Raw genomic sequence first — 23375 nt, 5'->3', positions numbered from 1 at the left:
CTTAAACGTCTAGGATTTCTATCACTGGCTGCTGTTTACGATAAAAATTCGAATATTTCTTGAAAATAACGAAGCATTCTTCGAGTTTCGTTTCCAACGAAACGAAAATATAATTTACACGAGAGATGGAGATACAAATTTCTACGATCAGAATCGCTCATCTGTACGTCTGCTTATGCAAAACGTAATTAGACATTTGCTAGAAATTTGACCTGCTCTGAAACGTGCTTGAAGATGATAATTTATATATAAAAGACGTATAGTAAAAAAAAAGAAGGAAGAAAAAGAATGGAAGAAAAGAGAAGAGATAATGGAACAGATCGAATGAAATTGTTCGTTTCATCGATTCGCTTTTATCCTGTCGTCACTGCTGCTATCGCCACGACGAATTTTATCCCGTTACCGCAGATGGCGAAAGTGGATCTTTATCTATGATCACGTACGTGAGTACATGCTTACGCCGCAGCAGAACATCGGGGGTTGGTAACGATCGATCGATTCCGAAGTAGATCGATAGCCGGATATCGCTAAGAGCATTACACTTTCTCCGTCGGTCCAAGGGTCTCCGTTATTTTCGGTACAACGCACGGTCCTACAGAAAATGAACTTGCCGAATCGCTGCTATCATTAATCCTCGCGAGTATCTAACGAACGATCTGCCTTGTCGAAATTGCCAACGCTCTTTTTCGGGATGTGATGTCATTTTCGCTCCACGCGAGTATATCGTGCACGAAACACGATGTATCATTTTGATTAATGCTCTACAACCTTCTGCTTTGCGTAACGATAACTTAGGCGAGAGATAAATAACAGCAGGCAAAGTTTTCGGCAAGGAAAACACGGACTTGTTCCATTTTCGATGTACGTAGAAAGGGACGAATCGAGGAGTTGAAATACTATCGAGTTGGCAACTAAGTGATTGCGGATTTTGTCACTAGATGGTAATGACGAAATCCGCAATCACTTAGTTGCCAAGCCAATAAATTTGATATTACGTTGGCTGATAAAAGCGTTTGGACGCTTAGAAAAATTCACGATATATATCAGGTGATTTAAACAACTGTAACAAACATGGTCATGTACGTTGCCAAGTTATTATGTCATATTTCCAACGAAGTATTTTACGATTATTCGTTGGCTGATGTACGTACGAGTCTGGTAATCGATAGAAAATTCTAATCAGACGTATGTTACAAGGTTCTTCAAGGCATTTCTCGACTTCCTATATACGGGACTTTATTATTAGCGATTTTGCGAGATTGCATCGAGGATAAAAAGCGCGTCTAGTGAAATACCAGTGAATAAACGCATCCTTGTCCATCACTCAGCTTTATTTTTGTCTATGGAAAATGATTATTCTTGGAAATGTGTTTTCATCCCCTTCGAGGTATTCCAAATATTCGTCGTCGCGATGTTTACAAAATATCGAGCTTCTTATTAGGTTGCCCGAGAAGTGTCTTTCTTTCGCAAACGTGTTTTTTTACAACAGTGCACGTTCGTACAAACGGGAAACCAAGTTTGTGAAATATCGCGGTGTTTATCTCAATAGAACAAAACAGATCGCACGTAATTCGACAAAATAATATAACAGAAAAAACGCTGTCTATTATTTCCTCATAAAACGAAAGAAACTTTTCTGACAATCTAATACATAAATCTTAATAATTACATCTCTGGTTTCCAATAAAACCTGGTTGATTTATCAGCTATTTTTAAGAAACTCGTGTCACTGGACCTGACATTTTCATCTTTTTCCAATGGAATATTTTCTTCGTATTTTACGTCGTATCAAAATTCTTCTATTTAATCGTAAAATGAAAATAGAACGAAAAGGTCGATGAAAGTGTACTCGTCGCGTGAAACATCGGAGCGGTAAGAAACGTAATTCGACAATTGGTGTTCTGACACAGATTCGTGTTTCCTTTCGTTGCAAATAGCCTCGTAGGCTATCGTAATCGAAATCGTATTTACAATTACACATCGAATGTATCACAAGTTCAGCACAATGCGTACTATGGTCGTATTGCCGGTGATCTATCACAGGCAACAGTATATAATCGTCAAGTGTCTCCGCTTCATTAATTCGAGCCAGAGGAATGTCAGCGTAATGATCGTCATATTGCACGATCAAACTCTCACTGTCTTTCACGCGCTTATTATCACCGTGCATTTATTACTCAACGTGTTTTGTATTTCATCTAGTACGCGGTGGCATCAATCTTGCTTTACTACAACGTAATTAAAATTCCACCGCTACACGGATGAAGCAACCACGGTGATTGAAAACGCAGTAATAACCAAAAACGAAAAAGGAAGAACGAGAAAGAAGAAGAAGAAGAAAAAAAAGAAGAAGAAAAGAAGATACAACGACGTTAACCCTGATTTTACGTTGATTTTATTGTATTCGTGCGTGGAATTGGAGAAAAAAGAATCGCACGCCGTTAGATTATTCGTATACATCAGACGATGGCATTTAGTAAAGATATTTATGGTGCGATACATTCCTCGTCAGATACGGAATAGTTTCGTGGAATGAATCGAGATTACGACAGGAACTATCTGTAATGGTCGTAAATGTGAACAGATCGGAGCGATTAGGTGTACGGTAGCGGACAAAAGAAAGTTTTAAGTTGCAGCGGCTAATTTACCTGTCTATTCGCGCATATTAGTAACTCGCGTATTAGACAGATTTATCATCGTGTTGCGATACGAGAGACAAAAGTCCGACCATCGAATAAGATACAAAAATAAAGGGAATCTTTAAATAAAAGTGATATATATACAGGGTGGTTGGTAACTGGTGGTACAAGCGGAAAGGGGGTGATTCTACGCGAAAAAAGAAGTCGAAAATATAGAATAACAATTTTTCGTTCGAGGCTTTGTTTCTGAGAAAATCGACTTTGAATTTTCGCTCGGTACGCGTGCGGTACGTTATGACAGATCACACTGTAGATCGTTGTCTCGATGGAAAAATGAAAAAAAAAAATTTTTATTCTATATTTTCGACTTCTTTTTTCGCTTGTACGACCAGTTACCAACCACCCTGTATATATATTTATAGAGATAAAAATATTTGTAGAGGAAAAAGGAAGATTCGGTAAACCGATCAAATCGCCAGCTACTTCTACTTTGTTAACTATCGTCTAATTACTTATTCCATTTCAAAAATTTGCTGGCAAAACTCGAAAGGAGAAAAAGCAAAGTACGGCAAACCGAGAAACAGGAAGTGGCGTTTTCGATCGATCGGCAAGAAAAGCGAAAACAGGTGTCGCTGCGTGTACAAAAAGGCCGCGAATTCGCGGAACCGGCGATGCTTATGGCTTCTCGTTATTCGATTTCGTCGTCCGTTTCTCCGTCCGAGATTTTTTGCATCGTGAAATCGTTGCGAGACCACGCCGAGAGATTCACGATTCGATGATGCCCGACTCGCCTCGGGCCGATCGTACCGAATGATCGTTGCTGAAACTTTAGGGTCGTTCCACCTCCGCTTTCCTATCGTCGCCCACGGAACTAGATCGCATTGCGCAAAACGACGCCTGGAAAAACCAGTCTTCCACGTTGTGTTGGTTGCGAGCGTCCCGTGACTTTGCGTTTATCCGCATTCCTTCGTACTTTATATCTTTTCGTACGGACGTTTGAATAAATTTCGTGTCTTCGACGAGTACTCGTAGGTAGGCGCGTGCATACTTCTGGAAAGCGCAGAACTGCGTATACAAAGGACGCGGTAAATTACAGAAATACAGCGAACAGAAAGGTTGCTGGATGCTGCAATTAGAAAATGTCTAAACTCAATTTATCAAAGTAGGCTCAGTGATCGACGTTTACACGCTCGTAGTATGACAAGAACAGCTTATAAAACGTTGGCTATTCAACTTGCAACGAGGCAATCGCGCGATTGTTTCACGTGGAAAATATCAATGAATATCATTCGTCGATCGTAGTAGGGTTCATAGCGTAGAAAAGTTTGCACGTTCGCAGCGCTGCGACGCAAAAAGCAAAAGAATAATTCAAACTATCCTTGACATTTAGCTGAGTTACCGAGTTACCGGCAGGCCAATCTTCCGTTTGCCTGTTGCCGCAATAAGCAACGCTCGTTCGTGAAAGATCGCCGGTATTACATTTTTGTTCGCCTCGAGCTCCTGCGATTTAACCACCCTTGTGCGATTTTCGTGATACCAACTACAGAAATTAGTCCTTTCCTTTTTACATCGTGCGAATACGTAGAATCGCCAGATATTCGAATCGAAACTATCGCGTTTGTTCGAACTTATCGAGAAACTTGTCGAGGTTCTGTTCAGTTCAATTTCAACGAAGTTATATATGTACAGACGTAAAAATATCGTGGAATTTTCTAATCGATCGATGGAACGGTTTTCGCGGATCGTAATTGCAATCCGATCATGAGTCAGCTTAACCTTAAATCGCTTCACTCTCGAACAACTTTAGCGGATCTGCTTTTCCTATTCAAGCTGGTTAACGGTATCGTCGGTTGGCCGGCGACCTCTCGAGTTGAGAAATTTTTACGCTCCTATGAGATCATCTGGATGTTCACGAACTTTCCTCACGCGCGTCGTTATACATCTGCTTTCTCGCTACTCGTATCAAAATCGTCGAATCCTAATCGAATCGATCGCGTACTCTTGCTAATTCGTTTAGCACCGTGTCGCAGACTCGTTCGCGAGTAACTTCATTTCAAAATTGTCAAACTTCCGTGAATCTTCGCGACACGTTTTCTCGCACGTTACTCTTGTTCATCCCATTTACTAATTAATTTTTGCATGAAAATATACAGGGTGGTTGGTAACTGGTGGTACAAGCGGAAAGGGGGCGATTCTACGCGAAAAAAGAAGTTGAAAATATAGAATAAACATTTTTTTTTTTTCAATTTCTTTTTAAATCTACAGTGAGATCCTTTATAACGAGACGAGATCCTTTATAAAGTGCACGCGTACCGAGCGAAAATTCAAAGTCGATTTTCTCGAAAGCAAAGCCTCGAACGAAAAATTGTTATTCTATATTTTCGATTTCCTTTTTCGCGTAGAATCACCCCCGTAGAATCACCACCAATTACCAACCACCCTGTATAATCGTAACATGCGAACGAAATGTAATGCCAACAGTGGTATAGGCGCTTCGTACTACGTCAAACAATCTCGCAACGTGTTCGAACGTGTATCATCAGCATCGTCTGCGAGAAGAAACGCATGGAAAGATAATCGGTTGGAAACGTACGGGCAAAAATATCTTCGCACGATCTCGCGGCACGTCATCCGTCGAAACGAGATCGAGGTGAAACGGGCCCGAAAGAAACGGCCGGTCGAAAATTGAGTCGACCTGTCGAGGCACGCGTAAAGTGTCGAAAAAAGGAGGAGCGGACGAGGATGACGGGCGAGTAATGGGGTCAGACTGGCCGAGGATTTCGTGTATCCAGCCGGATATCGAGCTCGCGAGCTCGCCAATTATCCGAGTACGTTTTCGACAGGGGCTGGCTGCTACGTGAAGAGATAATTCAACGGGCCAAGTATCCGGCCACCGTCGATTTCATTTCCGTCGAAAACATCACGGAAACCACGCCAGCCACGACCATCACAACCGGATCACACCGTTGAAATTAGCAGGTTTCGGCGTTCCAGAGCGACGTGATCTCAATTTCGCGATCGATCCGGATACGTTTACGACAAATGACGGTTGTAGGACTCGTTTTCCAAATTACTGCGACTTCTGCCAGAGGATTAAGCGCTTGTTTATGGGATTTTTGGTGCGCCACGTCCGCGTTAGGTGTTGCTTGGCCACACGGTTTACGACGCCATCGTAAGACCAAGTTGTACGAGTGAGTTTTAAGACGATGATTTCCGCGTACGTTAATGTGTCCGGTCGAATTTTTCTCCGCCTGTTTAAGGGCTGTGTATTCGTGGAAGTGATTTTGAGAAACGCTGACCGAGAGGCGAATATTTGTAAAAACGTAAGATGGGATAATGAGAGAGTGGGCTGGCCATCTCGCTGAAATAAACAAGGAATCGTACGAAACGCATAACATAATTTATTATACGATGCAAGGTAATTTACTTATATTAACATATTCCGTGAGGTGTCGGTAATTCATCACGGTTGTCAGAGACGATATCTATAACACGCGAGACAGATCAAATTTCGCGATGCCGTATTAAATTAAAATAAAAGCGTGGAAAATATATGGCAAACCGTAAACTTGTTTTCGCAATTTTAACATCGCGGTATAATTTTTCGACCCGATTTTAATCTTCCATCGAACATTTTTCATTTTCGTGTAGCAATTCTCAGATGTATTAAAAATTTCTGCTATCGGTATATCGGCGTCTTCGTCATCGATATGACCTTATACAAGCATACGCTGTAACAAGGTAATTGCGTTCAAACTGATATCAAATTATTTAATGCAACGCGATTCGTTTAATATCCAGATATCCAATTAAATTTCTCCGGATATAAATTAATAATATAATAATGCTATTACGTGCATATATCGTACACACTGGAACTGGTTATTAGGTTACCTTGTTACCTTACGTTACGTTCGTTATTGTTTTAATGTAATTTGTCGACCTAGTTTGAAAATTTTGTTTCGGTGTGTACGTTCGAAAGAAAAAGCGCGATATCCAGGCACAATTGGAGTGTGTAACCAGTTTATAAAAGAAAGAGTCACTCGTGTCATGTTCACAGACGGTGAAATGGCCTTGAGCTAGCAATCCACTTTAGACAAAGAATAATAACGTACCTGGCTGACCTATAGTATAAGTCAAGGAAATCTCTCGTGATATTCCGCGAGGCCACTTTTTGTACAAACGAACTTGTTCATTGATATTGAAACAAATTTCCGATATATCTTCTCTATCGGCTATGGAAATCGATAGTCTCCTTCCAATAGGTTTATCCTCTCTGGAAACGTTGTTCGCATAATTGCGAATATTCTGCCGTTACAAAAACTGGAAAATCGATCTTTCGATCGACGATAAATTGGAACTGTACTTGAGGATCCACGAAAACAAGTCGTTTCGATAAGCTAGTTTATTCACGCGCGTAATATTATAAAAAGAGATTAACAAGCTTATTTGGGAACAAGTCGAGCCAGTTTAATCAAGAACCACTATATAATTGACACCTGAAGAGAAGTTATTAAAAGCGTACTTATTTACGAAATCATTACCTTATCCGAGATCTTTGGGTTCCTTAATGCACGATATTTTGTCGTTTAAGTAGATGGTATGAAAGTAACATAAATAAAAGGGAAAAGTATCATGACCGGTCGTGATGGACAGTACAGAAAATAGCGTAACTTTACCAAACGAATGTATACTTGATAAGATCATTAAATAGATATTATATTCCAAAATAGAGACAACCTGTTCGGAATTTTGAGTGGCCGTCCGTTCATGGCATGGACAGACCCATTCCCTTCTTTGGGAAATTCCGAATTAACTGTCCTCCCCGAGCTGTAAATCTAAGGACTTGTAGCGGCACGTGAGTTAGAGGACAATTCAAATCGCGCTGTTGTTTTGCCTCGGGACATTGACACAGCCTTGACGCATGAAACGTAATGATAAATAAACTCCGGGCCAAAACCCAGTATAAATAAACGGCCAAAAGACGTATAAATAAACGGACGCGAGTATCTACAGTATATACCGAGTATCTACGAATTAGCGATCAATATCTACGAGATTGTCCGAGTTATTATCCGGGTTATACAGGGTGGTTGGTAACTGGTGGTACAAACGGAAAGGGGGCGATTCTACGCGAAAAAAGAAGTCGAAAATATAGAATAACAATTTTTCGTTCGAGGCTTTGTTTTCGAGAAAATCGACTTTGAATTTTCGCTCGGTACGCGTGCACTTTATCGCGTCTCGTTTTAACGGATCTCACTGTAGATCGTTGTCTCGATTGACGTTATTTTTTTAATTTGTAAAATTTTAAAATTTTAAAATTTTTAAATTTTTAAATTTTAAATTTTAAATTTTCAAATTTTCAAATTTTTAAATTTTTAAATTTTTAAATTTTTAAATTTTAAATTTTTAAATTTTAAATTTTTAAATTTTCAAATTTTCAAATTTTCAAATTTTCAAATTTTCAAATTTTCAAATTTTCAAATTTTCAAATTTTCAAATTTTTAAATTTTCAAATTTTTAAATTTTCAAATTTTTAAATTTTTAAATTTTTAAATTTTTAAATTTCACCGTAGATTTTTAAAAAAATTAAAAAAAATAAAAAATTTTTATTCTACATTTTCGACTTCTCTTTTCGCGTAGAATCACCCCCTTTCCGCTTGCACCACCAGTTACAAACCACCCTGTAGTTATCGAGTTATCTACGAGCGATCATACGCTATCGTTGCGAACACATTGAACGAGCGTCTTTCGACAGTATTTGTACTTATATTTATTTAATTTATTCCAAATATATTTGACGCGTTGCGAGACAACAATCTCTCGCTCTTGGTATTCTATATCATCGATCCTTAACCAATCGTCTACAGACTCAAAAGGTCAGGGAAAACCCCGGTTGGGAAGGCAGGACGGACGGACGAGACCCAACGGCTGGGGAAGAGAATCAGCAACATACCAAGACGGTTCATCATCGGACATCGTACCGTGCGGGTGAAATACTTCACTCTCAACAACATCTTACTACCACCGTGTTCGTAACATCACATTTTACTTTTATACAACATGTGCAAATACAGTGTTGGATTATTCCAACACTCGATCTATTAAACCTCCTCCACCTTGAGCGCTAATTCATTCGAGGTACGCGATATCGACCGATCGGTTTGACCCGACCGGTTATTCTTTAGTCGGGAATTCGCAACACAACCGTTAGGAACATGGGAAACGACGTTTATAGTGTTTAAAACCGTTCACCATCCTAATTTTCGTATGAGAAAGCAACGATCTCTCGTATCCTATTTATTATTCTGCCGGTTACAGTCTTTCAAAAATAGCCGATGAATGGTTGGAAATTTAAAAGAAAGGAAGATTATTTTGGTATTCTTAAAATACTCAAGAGGACAGCAAGGGTATATATTCAACCCCGAAACTAAATAAAAAAGAAAAAACAATTTGAGTAATATTAATCTACATATTAAATCTACGACTCTTTCCTCTATAAAGAAGCAAAAATATGGCCGATATTTTTTCTCTATAATCTTCGACTAGAATAATATGAAAGAAAAACCTACTTCGTCCCACGATATCGAGCTAGCAACATTCCCCGGCTCTAAAGGAATCGCCGAATATGACTCATATCTCTTCAATTGGAATAATCCGCGATCCTTTTTATCCTCTAATACCTTCGATAATCCCGATACCTTGGATTATTCCTGTAAACCACGTGACATTAATCTTATTACAACGAGACGCAATTCCGACGCGAGAACGAGCATAGCCGAGCGAACCTTTTACAAAATACCCGAACATTCATCTCGATCTTGCATCTCGATCGTCGAAGCCCGATCCGATCATTGTTTCCCTCGAAGTCGATCGTGTCTCGATTTTTTCTTTTTTTCTATTTTTCTTTTTTTTTTTTTTCAAACGATTCTCGCATAAGGCCTAAGATTAGACACACTAATTGTGTTCCACGACCGTCCTATTATCTCTCGCCTTGAAGTATTATTACACAAGATCTATTTCTCACCTTCTGGCAACGATACGATCAGCGAAACAGCCAGTTGATTTTATCCAGTGCCGCGAAAGAAGCACAGAAGGTACGTTCGCTGAATATGGTTTATTGCTGATAGTTCATGCGGAACCCACTTTCTTAACCTTCGTACCTTTCCAATCCATTATAACCGCGCGATGAATAGCATTATTGATTGAATTGAATCTTTCAATTATTACGCTGCTCGCAGATACGCGCGATTCGATCGAGGATTCGCCGCTGGAGAACGCGATACTCGAGTTCGATGACCATCGCTTACGTCTCTTACGGTTTATCGAGTACTTCCTGCAGTATTTCGAAGATGGTGTTCATCGGATGCTAGAAAAAACCATGTACGTTCGACTTTTCAGCACTTTGACTGCCACGTTAGTCATAATGATCGGCCACGGTTTCTCCTGTGACGCAATGATGGTCATTGGTGACCGGAGCGCTTGAACTTCTTACAATTGTAAAAATTCAATGAAAATTGACAGTTAGGGAATTTTGAATATAACCGATAAACAGAAGATACTTTGAAGTAAAAAGTGCCCCATTGCACGATTAAACATTCTTATTAGAACATCGATAAAAAAAAATGAGAACAAATCTTGCATCTAACGGTGCACTGTGTTTGCGTCCATATCTTTGAAGGGTAATCTACGAATATTATTATAAACACAGCTTAGAAAATAATCGTAAACGCTGCTTTATAATCGTATAATTGAAGTTACAAGTGTGAACATACCTTGCTATTATATATAGAACGAGCAAATACCGTTTACTAATATCTTCTACACGTTACAACGATATATTCCGCACGTTTTGCTTACAAAGAAATAAGGAAGGCGAATGGTTTGTTGAAATAAACGAAGCCTCGTTACAATATGTCGCTATCGACTGTTACCAAGGCGCCACGGTGGTCCACCCGTGGCCACGAATAAGATAAACGGTGCATTGGGGAAGAATGTCGTCTTACGTCGTCAATTTATTATTGTTTTGCCATTGTATGCTTCGAATAATAAAAATACTCCCGTGGCGTCCTTAGCGAGACGCGTGATTTCGGCGTGGCAGTCAAAGTGTTTTTAACGAACCATGGAAACCGTCGATTTGTTTCTAAGTCGTATATGGATCATCATGATGAGAGTTTATTTGCTGGCTTGTAGTTCACGTACTGGTTATCAGACCGCGCGTGTTTATGCAGATTCGTGTGTTCGCGATTAGACCGCAAATTTGCATTTTTATGGACGCGGCAAAAGAAATAGGAATGGAACAGGCAGAGATTCGTTTCGCCTGTTAAAGACTATAACGAGTGGTTCGCTTTGAATATTTTTTAGGATCTCGTATATAGCGCGCATCCTGTCCATTTTTGCATCTCTAAATCTCATGAAAAGTTTCCTTCGTTTTATAAGGAAATAATGGATGCACAATATTTTTCGTTTGACATTATTTTGTCGAATTACGTATAATCCATCAAAATAAAGATCACCACGTTCGACAGATTAGGTTTCATGTTTGTATAAACATGCGTCGCTGTGAAAGACGCGTCTGTAAAAGAAAGACACTTTTCGCACAAATTGATATAAAAATCTCTAGTTCAGATATATGGAACTGTTATCTGTGAAGACGTTTGGAAAGTTTGGTATACGGTAAACCACCGATTGTCAGTTAAAAATTGAGTCAATTAATGGGAAACGTCGAGTCGCAGAGGCGAATGAAAGCGTTTATGAAAATTGTCTTTGAAGTAAATCCAGTAAATTTCTCCGATAGCAAACGTAGGAGAGTCACCGCAGATATAAAAAATGAAACAAGGTATCGAGTTCGATACGACACTTGGCAGTTCTTCCCAACGACGTGGAGTATCATAGTATCTAGCCATCAGAAGTACACGAGGCTCTTTCCTCGGTGTTTCCACATGCAGCTGATGCAGTCGTTAAAACTTTCCTTTCAACGCGTTCCGCCGTGAGTTATAACGCCGACGAATAATGCGTTCTTGAAGAAGACTTTCAAGGTGCCTCGTGTTTCTTCGCAAATTAAGAGATACGCTTAATATCCTTGCAACGAGCCAGGTGATGAACAGCTGGCTTCATGGTATTCTGAATATCGCGCTACGAAACCTCGCTATTGCGCTTTAAACGCTTCTCTTTCGCTCACGATCATCGTGTATCGTACAAAAATGTTCGTGTTAATTTCTCCTGCCGCTAATTATACAAAATAATTATACGAAATAAATTCATCTCGCAGTTCCACCTGTTCCTAGCAAATTGCTAGATCGCGGAACGCAAACAAGCGTCCGAATATCAGTGCAACGCGAAGATAAGAAATATTTTTCTTCGCGATCTACACCGCGATGAAACGTTTATCGTTAGAAAGAAATTACGTTTAATTATTCTCCGCGATAAACGATTGCTTTCTTCGTAGCATAAGCAAACGCGATAATTAAACCATCCGTTTTTTTTTTTTTACACAAACGAGCGAATATAACGTAACTGTAGACGGATAAAAAAAGACTAGTTCAACACCCTGTTTAAACGGAGGCATCGATTTGAAAAACAGCGTGGCCGGCATGACCTGATAATTGTTGCATCGCTAGAGAGCAGATAATTTCTCTCGCTCGGCAAAGCATAGCCGTGACAAACGCGCCGATCGCGACAAAACGCTTTAAAGGATATAGAGCGTTCCGCGAGCCGCGCATTCTTTCCATGATCTTTCTAACGGTCGTTTAGAAACGCGGCTCGCTCGCAAAAATCCTTTTACACGCGTCGGTTGTCTGTCGCCGCCGGCTCTCTCGTTGGGTCTTCTAATTGCAAGCAGCCCCAAGGAACCGATTTTTTGTCCTTTCTCCGTTGCTACGCTTCTCTTTCCCCTGTTTCCACGAGAGGCCACGACTACCTCGAACTTTGTTGCACGGTTCTTGTTGCTTTCTTGCCGATGGCTAAGGCTACTTACCGTTACATTTTCGTCCGCTTCGGATTCTTTTATTAGACTCGTTTGCTTCGGACGGCTCTCGGTTCTAAACCTGAGTCACCCTGTATTGTGTTTTATCGCAATTCGTGAGAAACAGGTTAGACTTTCTTATTAAACTCTAACGAGTAATAAAAGTGAAAGACGATTACTTGTTCCTGTTGGTCGTTCTCGCAGCGCGCGATATCATCTGATCTCGATGTAACGTCGAAGCTCGGTGAATCTGGCCGATGATTGTAACTCGTTTGGCGATGTCGTTCCGATCGCGTGTCACGTGTCGCGGTTAAGAGTAATCGCAGTAGGTTCACGACGGAGGGGATTGCGTCTTCTCTCGTCGAGTTTGCACAGAAATTAATACACGAGTCGAGCGTGATCGTGGAAAGTTGCTTTACGAGAGTGAATGTTTGAGTTTGAAGGACGACGATACTCGGCGAATACTAAAGGTGAGAGGAAGAAAAGTACAAGTTGGCGAACAGATGACCGTATAATATGCATATTATGTAAAGTTGAAAGAAACGGCACATTTGTTTGGAACATCTTGAACAGAACGTTCTGCTACTGCATCGATATCGTCTCACGTTTTCTACTGTCTGTTTGTATCTTCCTTCCTTTTCTTTTCTATAAAAAAAGCAATAATACCCGATTAGAGAATTATATAATGCAAATAATCGCTTTATTAGTTCCTTATGACGTACCGATCATCTGCAACTTGGACAGACGGCAGGTGTAATGCCAGTGACGCGCATAACGCGTTAAATGTCTCACGATGTAAATGTTTGCACTTGAGAGCACGCTGCAGCGTAAAATGCCAAAACGTTTACTTTTCTCTCGACACGGAACAGGTTGAATACCATACGAGGAAGCGTGTCCGCAAAAACGTCAAACAGTCCGTAAACGCGGCACGAGCTCACCAGCTCTAATTTATCGCTACAAGGTAGCGTTATGTCGCACGTTCCAAACGCGTTGCCTGCAGCGCAGGTCAAAGGACTTCGGAACAAGGTGAAATCGAAGTCGCTGGTGAAACATACACGGAACGCCTTTCTCATCCTTTCAGCGTGCTGTACACGCTTGTACCGTCGCGCTTATTCTCCTCGCAACTCGTCTGCTTTCAGAAGCTTGCGTATACGGCCGAGCATTCGGTCTCGCTGCAGGCGGATCGCATCGTTTTCCATTCTGTTTCCGGTTTCTTTGAACAATCCGCTGACTTTTTCCGAGAAATATTAACAAGTTCGTGTTAATGGCTTTCGTTTCTCGGTTTTGCGCTTTTATGCATGAAACGGATGCTTCCTGTGCATTTTTGCGAGTTTCGAGCGTGGAAAACGCGAAGGGTTAACCTTAAAATTGTCGGAGGATCTTTCATTTCTCATAGACATTTTACAGACCTGGAATAATCCGTTGAAAAATTGTTCTGTCGTTTGGATAAGTTTGTCGATGTCGATAAATCGATACCGCAAATGTGTCGATAGTTTGTTTCCTCTTTATGTTAGAGAAACGTAAAAATCGATCATAACGATATCTCGATTGCGAAGATCGTGACGAGAGAACGAGCCGAATCGATTCGAGTTTACTTCGTTCGTGCCTCTGTTCGCGTTGCGCTGGCCAAGTTTCGCGGATTTTTATTCGCCGTAATAACGCGTTTGCACGTCTGCGACTTTAACTCGATTCGTCGTGATTTCTCAAATATCGTCGTTGGCTGTTCTGCTGCTTGTATTTTTCCGCTAGATTTTTAGTTCTTTTTGTTCTCGAGAAATGTTTGTTCCGCGGTTTTTCTATATCGTCGATGATCGATTCGGTAGTCCATGGTAAGAAGTTTGAACGGTCATGGTCGAATTGTTCATCAAGGTCATCGTCATCGTCATCGCCCAGCATTCGAAGCGGTGGTTTTGTGGAAATTTCGTGTCACGTGTTTTTAACCTGTTTCCGATCGTATTATACTTTTTGCCGTTCTAATCGCGAATTACCACTTTGCGATTACAAAAACATCGTTTCAGCGTGGCTGTCCTTTTACGTTGGTCGTTTCCTACGAACTTCTTCTTACTTTGAAATACTAAAAGCTTGGAATTATTTTATCAAGCGTGCGATCGCAGGAGTACGTGTCTCGAGAAAGAAACTCGAGTATCGCGTAACCCCTCTCATGAAAAATCATCGTCGAGTCGTGTAAGTACTTTCTACCGATCGTAAATAATACACACGCCGCCATTTAAGGATTAATCGAACGTAGTCGCGTGTTTTTACCAACCGAATCGATTTCCGCTAACACACGGACTGCCGTACTATCCACGCGGAATTCCACGGATTCCCAAGAATCTCTTGATCCTTCCTGAAGGTCCTTTTGTAGAGCGATACCCGGATGATGTTCCTCGAAGTCGATTAAACAGCAACTTCAACTTTCTACTCGCTCGAGGGACAAAAGCTACGCGGCACCCGTATCATTTCGGTTTCCTTTATCTCAAGCGATCATCGAGATCGCGTGAATTACGTTACCTTATAGATCGTTCGTCTATATCGTCGGTCTTGTCTCGCCACTTTTTCACCTCATCTCTGTTTGTCGCCTCTCTGTTTCTTTCTCATCTTGGCCGACGTTTAAGGATTTTATCGCTTCATTCGCACCGCGCCATTTTCCGCGACAAGAAAAAAACGACAACACGGTGTTTGACACAGTGGAAATAAATCGTCTGCCACCGTACGAAAGCGTCACACGCTCAGAACCAGTAACAGGGTAGACAAAACATCCTGCATGCCGCAGCCATCGAAACACAATTATCGCTTCATTCGCATCACGCGATTTTCCGCGACAAAAAAAAAAAAAAAAGAAAAAAAAAGAACAACACGGTGTTCGACACAGTGGAAATAAATCGTCTTCGACCGTACGAAAGCGTCACATGCTCAGAAGCAGTAACAGGGTAGACAAAACATCCTGCATGCCACAGCCATCGAAACACTAAGCAGATAGTAACGGAATAGGCGAGTATGATATAAACCCGACGATAACCACTCCGCACAGGGACCATAACCTCGGTATAAGAATCTTTGGAAATCAGCACTCAACACCTTTCTTGTTATAACACTCTGAACCGTCACTCTGTCGGATTCGTACAATAAATTTGACTACCATATGTAAAGTTCGATTCTTTAGCTTATTTGCGAAAGGTTTAAACTGCGACGCGAGGAGATCACCGGTGATCTGTCATTTTCGTGATTTCTTGTCACCTACGTGACAAAAGCGAAGTTATTCGATCATATACAGGTAGAGTTTTGTCGAAAATGACAACGCGAGTTCACGCTCGCCATCTGTATGCAGATGCGCTAGTTACGATAAATAGTAACTAGAAGATAGTTCTAGATATAATCGATAGATCTAATCGATAGGTTTAAGATATTCTTTTGTTTTTATCCCTAGTCCATGTAAGAAAGTGCAATAAAGGTCAGAACGGTGTGATAGATTTATCCAAAGAATAAAATAATAGCTAGATAGTGATCCTACCTGTAAATACAGAAATAACAACGAGTCTCGTGCCAACGTTAACAAAAATTTCGAAGCTTGTGCGACACGTACGATAAATATTCCTATAAATTGCCTACATTCTTGCAATTTAATTATATGTATAAAGTTTCCCATGAATCACTGCTGATATTAAAAATAACCTGTTTTTACCAGATTCGGGATAGATGTCGATCGTAGGAAAAAAATTACGTAATCAATCAAGTTTTCTTTCTTTATGGACGAACAAAATTTCAATTGCAGGTACTTAAGAACCAGAGATTTGAATAACAATGCCAAGCTATTCCCTTCTTCTTTCTTCCTTCTCGAACCTCGAAACCTCAAACCTAAAAAAAAAAAGCCATCGTATATCTACGCATATATCGTCATCTTTGCATTTATTCCGACGTTCAAAACAACCTTTGTCCGAGCGTCCTCCGTTTTGACACACTTCCTTCCACGATAATTCTCGCGGTAAACAAAAACGTTGCAATTTTTTTCTCTCTCTCCCTCGGTTTTCTCTCATCGCGAGACGCCTTTCGGAATCGTTCGCCGTCTCTCCCTCTCTGTGGCCATTATTCTCTCGTAGCTGGCGTTCAAGGTATTGCGATTGCACGAAAAAAAAAAAAAAGAAAAAAAGAAAAGAAAAAGGAACTCTCACGGCATATTCCGAACGATCCTGACGGATCTGACTTTGAAATCGCGACGGCGTGTCAATGTCAACGGTGTCTAGCTGCTGGCAGTCAGTGTCAGTGACGCAACGATGCCTGCAAAGGCCAGCCTGTTAATTACGTGTAAACCTTCCCCGGGAATAGCAGTCGATTGTTGATAAACAACGGATGCACGATACATTGTATGAGATTTCTCTTTTCCGCGATTCCTTCCAATCCGTACAGATGATTGCGAGGATGCGTTTCTTGCTGATGCAACCGCGGCCGCGTGTAGTCTAATAATTCGTATTGTTGAACAGTTAGCGGCGTTGGTTGATTTTCAAGCAAGGTTTATCACATTCGACTGATTTCCTTGCTATTTTTATTTTTTCATTTTGTTTCACATTTTTACACGCACATATTTGTCGCGCGTTTGGTATCGCTTTCGCTCATAGCGAGGAGAACTCGTAATTCGTAAGCTCGACGAAGAATTCGAGTTGCAGTTGTGTATCTTATAGCGATCTTTTAGACACAGCATCGTTCTTTAAACGTAACATCCTCCCCGTTAAAAGAATCGTCCACTATTTTTTCTTTTTTGCGATTTTTCGTTACTTATGATAACGACTGTCGGAAATAATCGATAAGAAATAAGTATACTTCAGCAAGAAGATTGTAATCGCGAACAAAGCGAAACTTGCGCGTCGAGGAAATCGTATTTGAATAATTTAATTCGAAATCATTACAATCCGCATTCTTGCTTTTATGGTTTTGTCGCTTTGCCGTGTTCTCGTATGTAAACGAGATGAAAATGAATAAAGAAACAGCGATAGAACACGTTGCATAGAACAAAGTGGTAACAAAAAAAAAAAGAGAGAGAATGACAAATAGAAAGAACAGTGAAAGGAAGAAAGACGAAGGTCATGTTGCAATGACAAATAAAAAGCGAGAGTCACGGCTGGCATGATTTGCACTTAAACACAACGTGACCCTGAATGGCCAAAATCTTTCATCCGTGGTGCAACTAACTTAATTATTATTCTCTGACTGAAGAAATATCTATAAGTAATGGATAGTTGTAGGATATATAAATAGCCTACTATATAGCGTAATAGCACGGCCACTGCTTCCCATTATTCAAACGCAAAAACAATTCATAAAACAATTGTGTTACGTTTTCCTCGTACACCTTTCGAAATCCTGTATTCTATATACTTGCGTGCGAAACGTTTTATTTTATTGCTGCGAATAAAACGCACATCCGAGCTCGTAATAGCGGCTGACCACTGTTACGATCGCGTAAAACGTTTTATCGATAGCTATTCTGACTGTGACACACGAGAGGAAAAAATTAAACGACAGGCTGAATAGTTTAATTGACCAAAGCGATCGTTTTACGAGTGAAAGATCCGTACTCGAGATTTCTTCGACTGTCTTGCAACAACGAATCATAATACGTATTTATATATCAAATATGTATGTCATATGTGTACTGTATGTATAAATGTGTGTGTACAATTAAGATACAGATGTACATGTCGTATATGATTAAAAAAATACACACACACACACATATATTAAGCGTAGTAACGCTAACAACTTCATCCTACTGACCTCTGCGGAAACATAAAACCTGACATTTCGTTAACATAAAAAACCTTCTTAATTATAATTAAGTACGACCAACTAAAAATCCATCGTCCCATATAGCGTATGAATTTACTCCATAATAAATATTTAACACAGACCGTCGAATAAAAAGCATCGGTAAATATCAATTTGACTTAAACTCTTCGAACCCGATTTCCTTTCAAATCGTTCGCAAAAAAAAAAAGACCAGTTATTTCAACGATTAAACAACCGAGCCAATTAATCCCCCATTACTAACATGTGTGACGGCATTTCAATCTGAAACTCCGATCAGAATCTACCTACTTACTTCTTGCGAGATCTGGCAAAAACCGATCGAACGCGTATATTTTCGTACGGTGGAACCGGATGTGCCTGTTCGGCACGTCGTGAAAAGGAGCAAAAGAAAGCTATTGGCCCGGTAAACGGGGCAAACAAAATTTGGATCGATCACGGTCGCCTTGGCCAACATGGATCAAAACCGTGACACGTAGAAAGAAGTTGATGTTTCCCTGTCCAAGACGTTTAACACGGGGTGGTCCGTAACTTATGACGCGAACAGGGTCAAGGAAATCGATGGAATAACGAGAAAATCGAGAATCGCAAAATTGAAACGTAAAATTTCTTTCTTTCTTTTTTCTTTCTTTTTGCAGATTGTTCTACGCGTGAAAATAAATCCAGAATGTAGGATAGTTTCGTTTCGTGCAAAGTCTCGTGTTTCAGGGAATCGAGTTTGACAATTTCTTCTTCTCGGCTATTTGAAGATTTTAGCGTTTCCCTGGAGCAGTTCGAGTTACCGTAGTACGACCGTATCTCGATTCCTTCACCTCACGGACATAATTTCAGTCGCCGAGCCCGGAGTAATTACTAATTGCAGACGACTCTTTCGACCTCGACTCGCCTTTTTCTTCTCTTCTTCCTTCTTCTTCGTAACGTCAGCGAGCTCTCCCCGCCGAGAGTTCTATTTTCCTGTAGCGGTCGATTGTTCGTCGACTGTCATTGTGTTTAAGAAGCGGCTTTTTCTCTTCCGCGACGATAGGTATCGTCTTTTTAAAGGACGTTTCCGCCATCGCGTTCTCGTCGTGCAACCATCTTCCGCCGCCAAGCTCTGTCTCGCTTAACTCCCTCGAGTACGCAGCATTTTAAGACGAAACTCCCATTGTATCTTTACGAACGTAGCTACAGAGTATTCGTTTCGTTCGCTTGATATCGCGATAGGTACGCTACTTTGCGTTTTTTCTTGTCATATATTCTCGCAATTTTCTGTATATCGTTGTGTACGTTTTATGGATTCCCGGAACTCGAAACGATCGAAAGAAAAAGAAAAAAGAAACGTTAGCGCGTTTCTAGGATCCATCCGATGTCTCTAAGTTCGCTGCTCTGGCAGTGCACGAGACCCAAGAGAAAATAGGAAAAAAAGCGGCGGACGAGCGCGTCGGGAGAAAGACGTAACGCTGTCAGGAGCACGGCGCGCTCGTGGAATAGCTTTCTCTGTCGCTGCACGTGTGTAATTAAAGGAACTCCGGCCCCCTCAATTAAAAAAATGATAAAACTGGCGGCAATTAAGTCGCAGACCCCTTAACCTACTTGCCACTTAACAATTGGACACGCGGCCCGGAGGGTGAAGCGGCTTTAAACTCGTGTCCAGACAAAATATCAATCCAGCTCTCGCGAGCGGAATTACTCGCCTCGTCTCGTTTTTCAGTTAAGAGAGAAGCGGCCGAGTCTCGCTCTTACTTACACGAGAAGTCGGATCGCTTGGATCTTCTGACCTGGCCTTCGGAAAAAACAATTTAATTGCGGCCCCGTTGGAACGCTCCTTTTTTTTCCTTATTCGGCTGCTTAAGTGTTTCTTGCTTTTTGCGTTAAAACTTCTTAAGTAAGTGGGGTAGATGAGTTACCACGTCGTTTGATTTAATAAATGGCTATACAGGGTGTCTGATTTTAATTCAACGTCGAAAATATTTCGTTGGACAGAGGTAATCGCTCGTAGATGGTTGCAAAAGGTCGAAGGTGTAAAATTAAGCCGCATGCGTATTCAGAATTACGTTGGGTCCGAGCGTTACGTTCTTTCTCTCGCTGTCTGATAGTTCGTTATTTGACGAGCAATCGTAATTGATGACGAAGAAAATGCCAGACAAAGACAAGGAACCCATTTTACTTTAACGTAGGAAAAATAGAAATCTTTTTTTTTTTCGTATACGAAAGCTACAAATTTCCTCCGATATTTCCCAAGGATATTTCTGCGAATAATCATTTTGTGTTACGGACGTTTCGGATTTGTATACTCACCGAGTAGGTACGATAAACGTTTCAATAAAACGTAGCGCCATGGTGAATTTAAAAGGGAGAAGGTTATTCATATTACATCTTTATCGATCGGAGAATCGCACCCAGCGTTTTTTCTTCTTCGTCCTATAAATAACAGACGGAACGTCGATGCCGACAGAAGACGAACGAAAACGGATAATTGGTGGAGCGACGGTAGTCTTCGCAGCAGGATCGAGGTAATTGAATTTAAATGGGACAATTCGGCTGATTCAAGGTGCTCGTAAAACGGCCCATCGATCGGGGACGACGGTCGCAAGAAAAATCTGCTGTACGACCCGCGGATGAAGAAAAAGGCGACGAACTGGCTCGTTATTAACAGCTAATAATATGGTTTATCGTTTAACCAGGCTGAAACGTAGCATCCTCGTTTCGCGTAGTTTTAAGGAAACGGCTGAACAAATGTCGAATTATTGGCACGTATACGTAACCGTAATCGTAAAATCGACGCCGCTTCCGCGTAATCTGAAAATCACTGAACTGGTTGCTAGCTTAATATAGCTGTTTGCCAGTTTTCTGGTCATCAATCTCAATATGCGTTTGCACGACGAGAGAAATTTCTAAAAACACAAAAATATTCTCCTAATCCACGGCAATTTGCGCTTACGTAATCGAAAATTGGCAAGCGGCCTACGCGCGAAAAAACCAAGTCCTGGCCTCTGATTTCTTAACCTCTGCAGCTACGTAAAGCCTAACATTCACGACGCTGTATTAGCCGTCCGATCGTTCCGATCCTTTGCAACTCCATTACTGTGAAACAACGATTTTCGCTGTTATTACTTGCTCGGCTATTACTCGAAACACGAAAATCAAACGGTCGATATCTCGGACGGACGATGTCGCCAATTTTTCGTCCGCGCATCGACCGATCGCAAAGATCGTAATGGGAAGATATGTTTATACCATCGTAATAAAGTAGCGAGATAAAAGCGTTTCGCGAGACAGAATCGTTGGAAGGAAACGGATGCTCGGCCCAATTTCTACAGCGCACGCACGTACGCGCGCTGGAACACTTCGCGATCGCCACGCTACACTTACGAATTCGGCGTCATTGTATGCGCTAAAAACAAGAAAAAATACGACGCTCCGACTTGTTACGATAAGCACGAGGGATGCGACCGTAACGGACACGTTGCCTACTCGTATGCAGATTATATTTAAATAAATCGGTCATTCGCTGTTATCTGCTCATCTCCTGCGGGCCGTGAAAGGCCTCGTTTCTTTCTTTCGAACGAGGTTTCCTCGAATGTGCTTGGTCGCTGAATTCGAATCTCAGGGAAGATTGTTGTTTATCGTTTATATTTTATAAATTTATTCAACAATTGCGTATTATATTGTATGTTCGGGCCGTCTATTTCCAAGTTGCTGCAAGTTCATTTTTCTCTGCCTTGAGATACCGGCTTATCGATTACTCGGTTTGTCTGTGTGTTTAAGCAGACGGTAGATTCATCGTACGAACAGCTTTTTTTTTTTGAGAATTAACTAGACCAATACCTTTCTTCGTGAGTCACGAATAAACTCGCGCCACTTTCAAAATTAATGAATCGTACGATTATTTCGAATCCATGTTTTATGCTTTAATCCACTTTTGTTCAGAAATAAGAACAGGGCGGTCAAAATACTGTTATCTCATTTCGACATTTAATTTACTTGTTTGGTGGAACGATAGGCTCGTAAGATTAATGTTAGGTGCATTCTACATATTTTTCATTTCGGATCGTTATGCGGAGGTGTTTTGAAAGGCTCGTGATATAGACGAGGTATGTAGGGCAATAACTGCATCATATCCTTATATATTCGTTAGCAACGTCGTTCTGTTTGCAAATAATCACTTTCGGCACAATAATCCGACGTATCCGGACTTGGAAAACGTATGGGCAGATTTTGTCGAAGCTTATTGTAAAGTTTAAGTGCCGCGTTTAAGCGTTAAGTATCGATGAGTTGAGTTTCTCAGCGATAAAGCGAAATAAAGCAAATTGTTTATCGCTTTGGAAGCGTTACACAGTTATTTTGCAATTAGCGTCGAGATGCTCGTATTTTCCTCCATCTTAAATTTCCACTTTGGCAACGATCATATATAAACGTGAAGTTATTATTAATTTGATAAGACTGGTAAATGTAATAATAATTTACGAGAATATCACTGAATCGCATTTAAGCAACTTGTTCACGCCCGCACGTGCAATATCGCGTGAGATAGAGAGGATAGGATTACGTTCGCTGTCATTTGTGTTTCATTATCGGTGTGTCGACTGTTTGGACAGGCTACGGATTACAGGAAGTGAACTTACATCGTTTTCGAAATAAAACGATATTATTACGTAATTTCGTTTATTAACGAAGCTTCCCATCGATTCAAACGGATAAATATTTTCACGCGTAAATTGTAAATCGTTTATAAACAAAAAATATACGCGTCCGACACAGATACCATTCTTCTCTTCGGATGTCGGTGATAATAAAAAAGATGGCACTGAATCTATAACGTAAATTTGTCGTTTTCTCAATTTTTTCCAAAAATACCGCTTTCTTAAGCTTTCTTCGATTAATTTCCCAAATTCTCTGTTCGAATAAAGGCTCCGTTTGCACCTTCAAATACGTCTAAAGCTCGAGAAAGCTACAGCAAAAAGTATTCGTTGACGTTTTTTAGTACGCTGCGA

The 23375-nt window shown here is 40.7% G+C and overlaps 1 protein-coding gene across 1 annotated transcript in view; it reads right to left on the bottom strand.

Annotated features, from left to right (window-relative positions):
• LOC126867137 (protein sister of odd and bowel-like) overlaps positions 1-23375 on the bottom strand; it is a 255175-nt gene that overhangs the window by 5883 nt on the left and 225917 nt on the right. The window lies entirely within an intron of this gene.

This window comes from Bombus huntii, chromosome 6 (assembly GCF_024542735.1).
Source record: "Bombus huntii isolate Logan2020A chromosome 6, iyBomHunt1.1, whole genome shotgun sequence".
Taxonomy (NCBI): domain Eukaryota; kingdom Metazoa; phylum Arthropoda; class Insecta; order Hymenoptera; family Apidae; genus Bombus; species Bombus huntii.
This window is presented reverse-complemented; position numbering and strand designations above follow the sequence as displayed.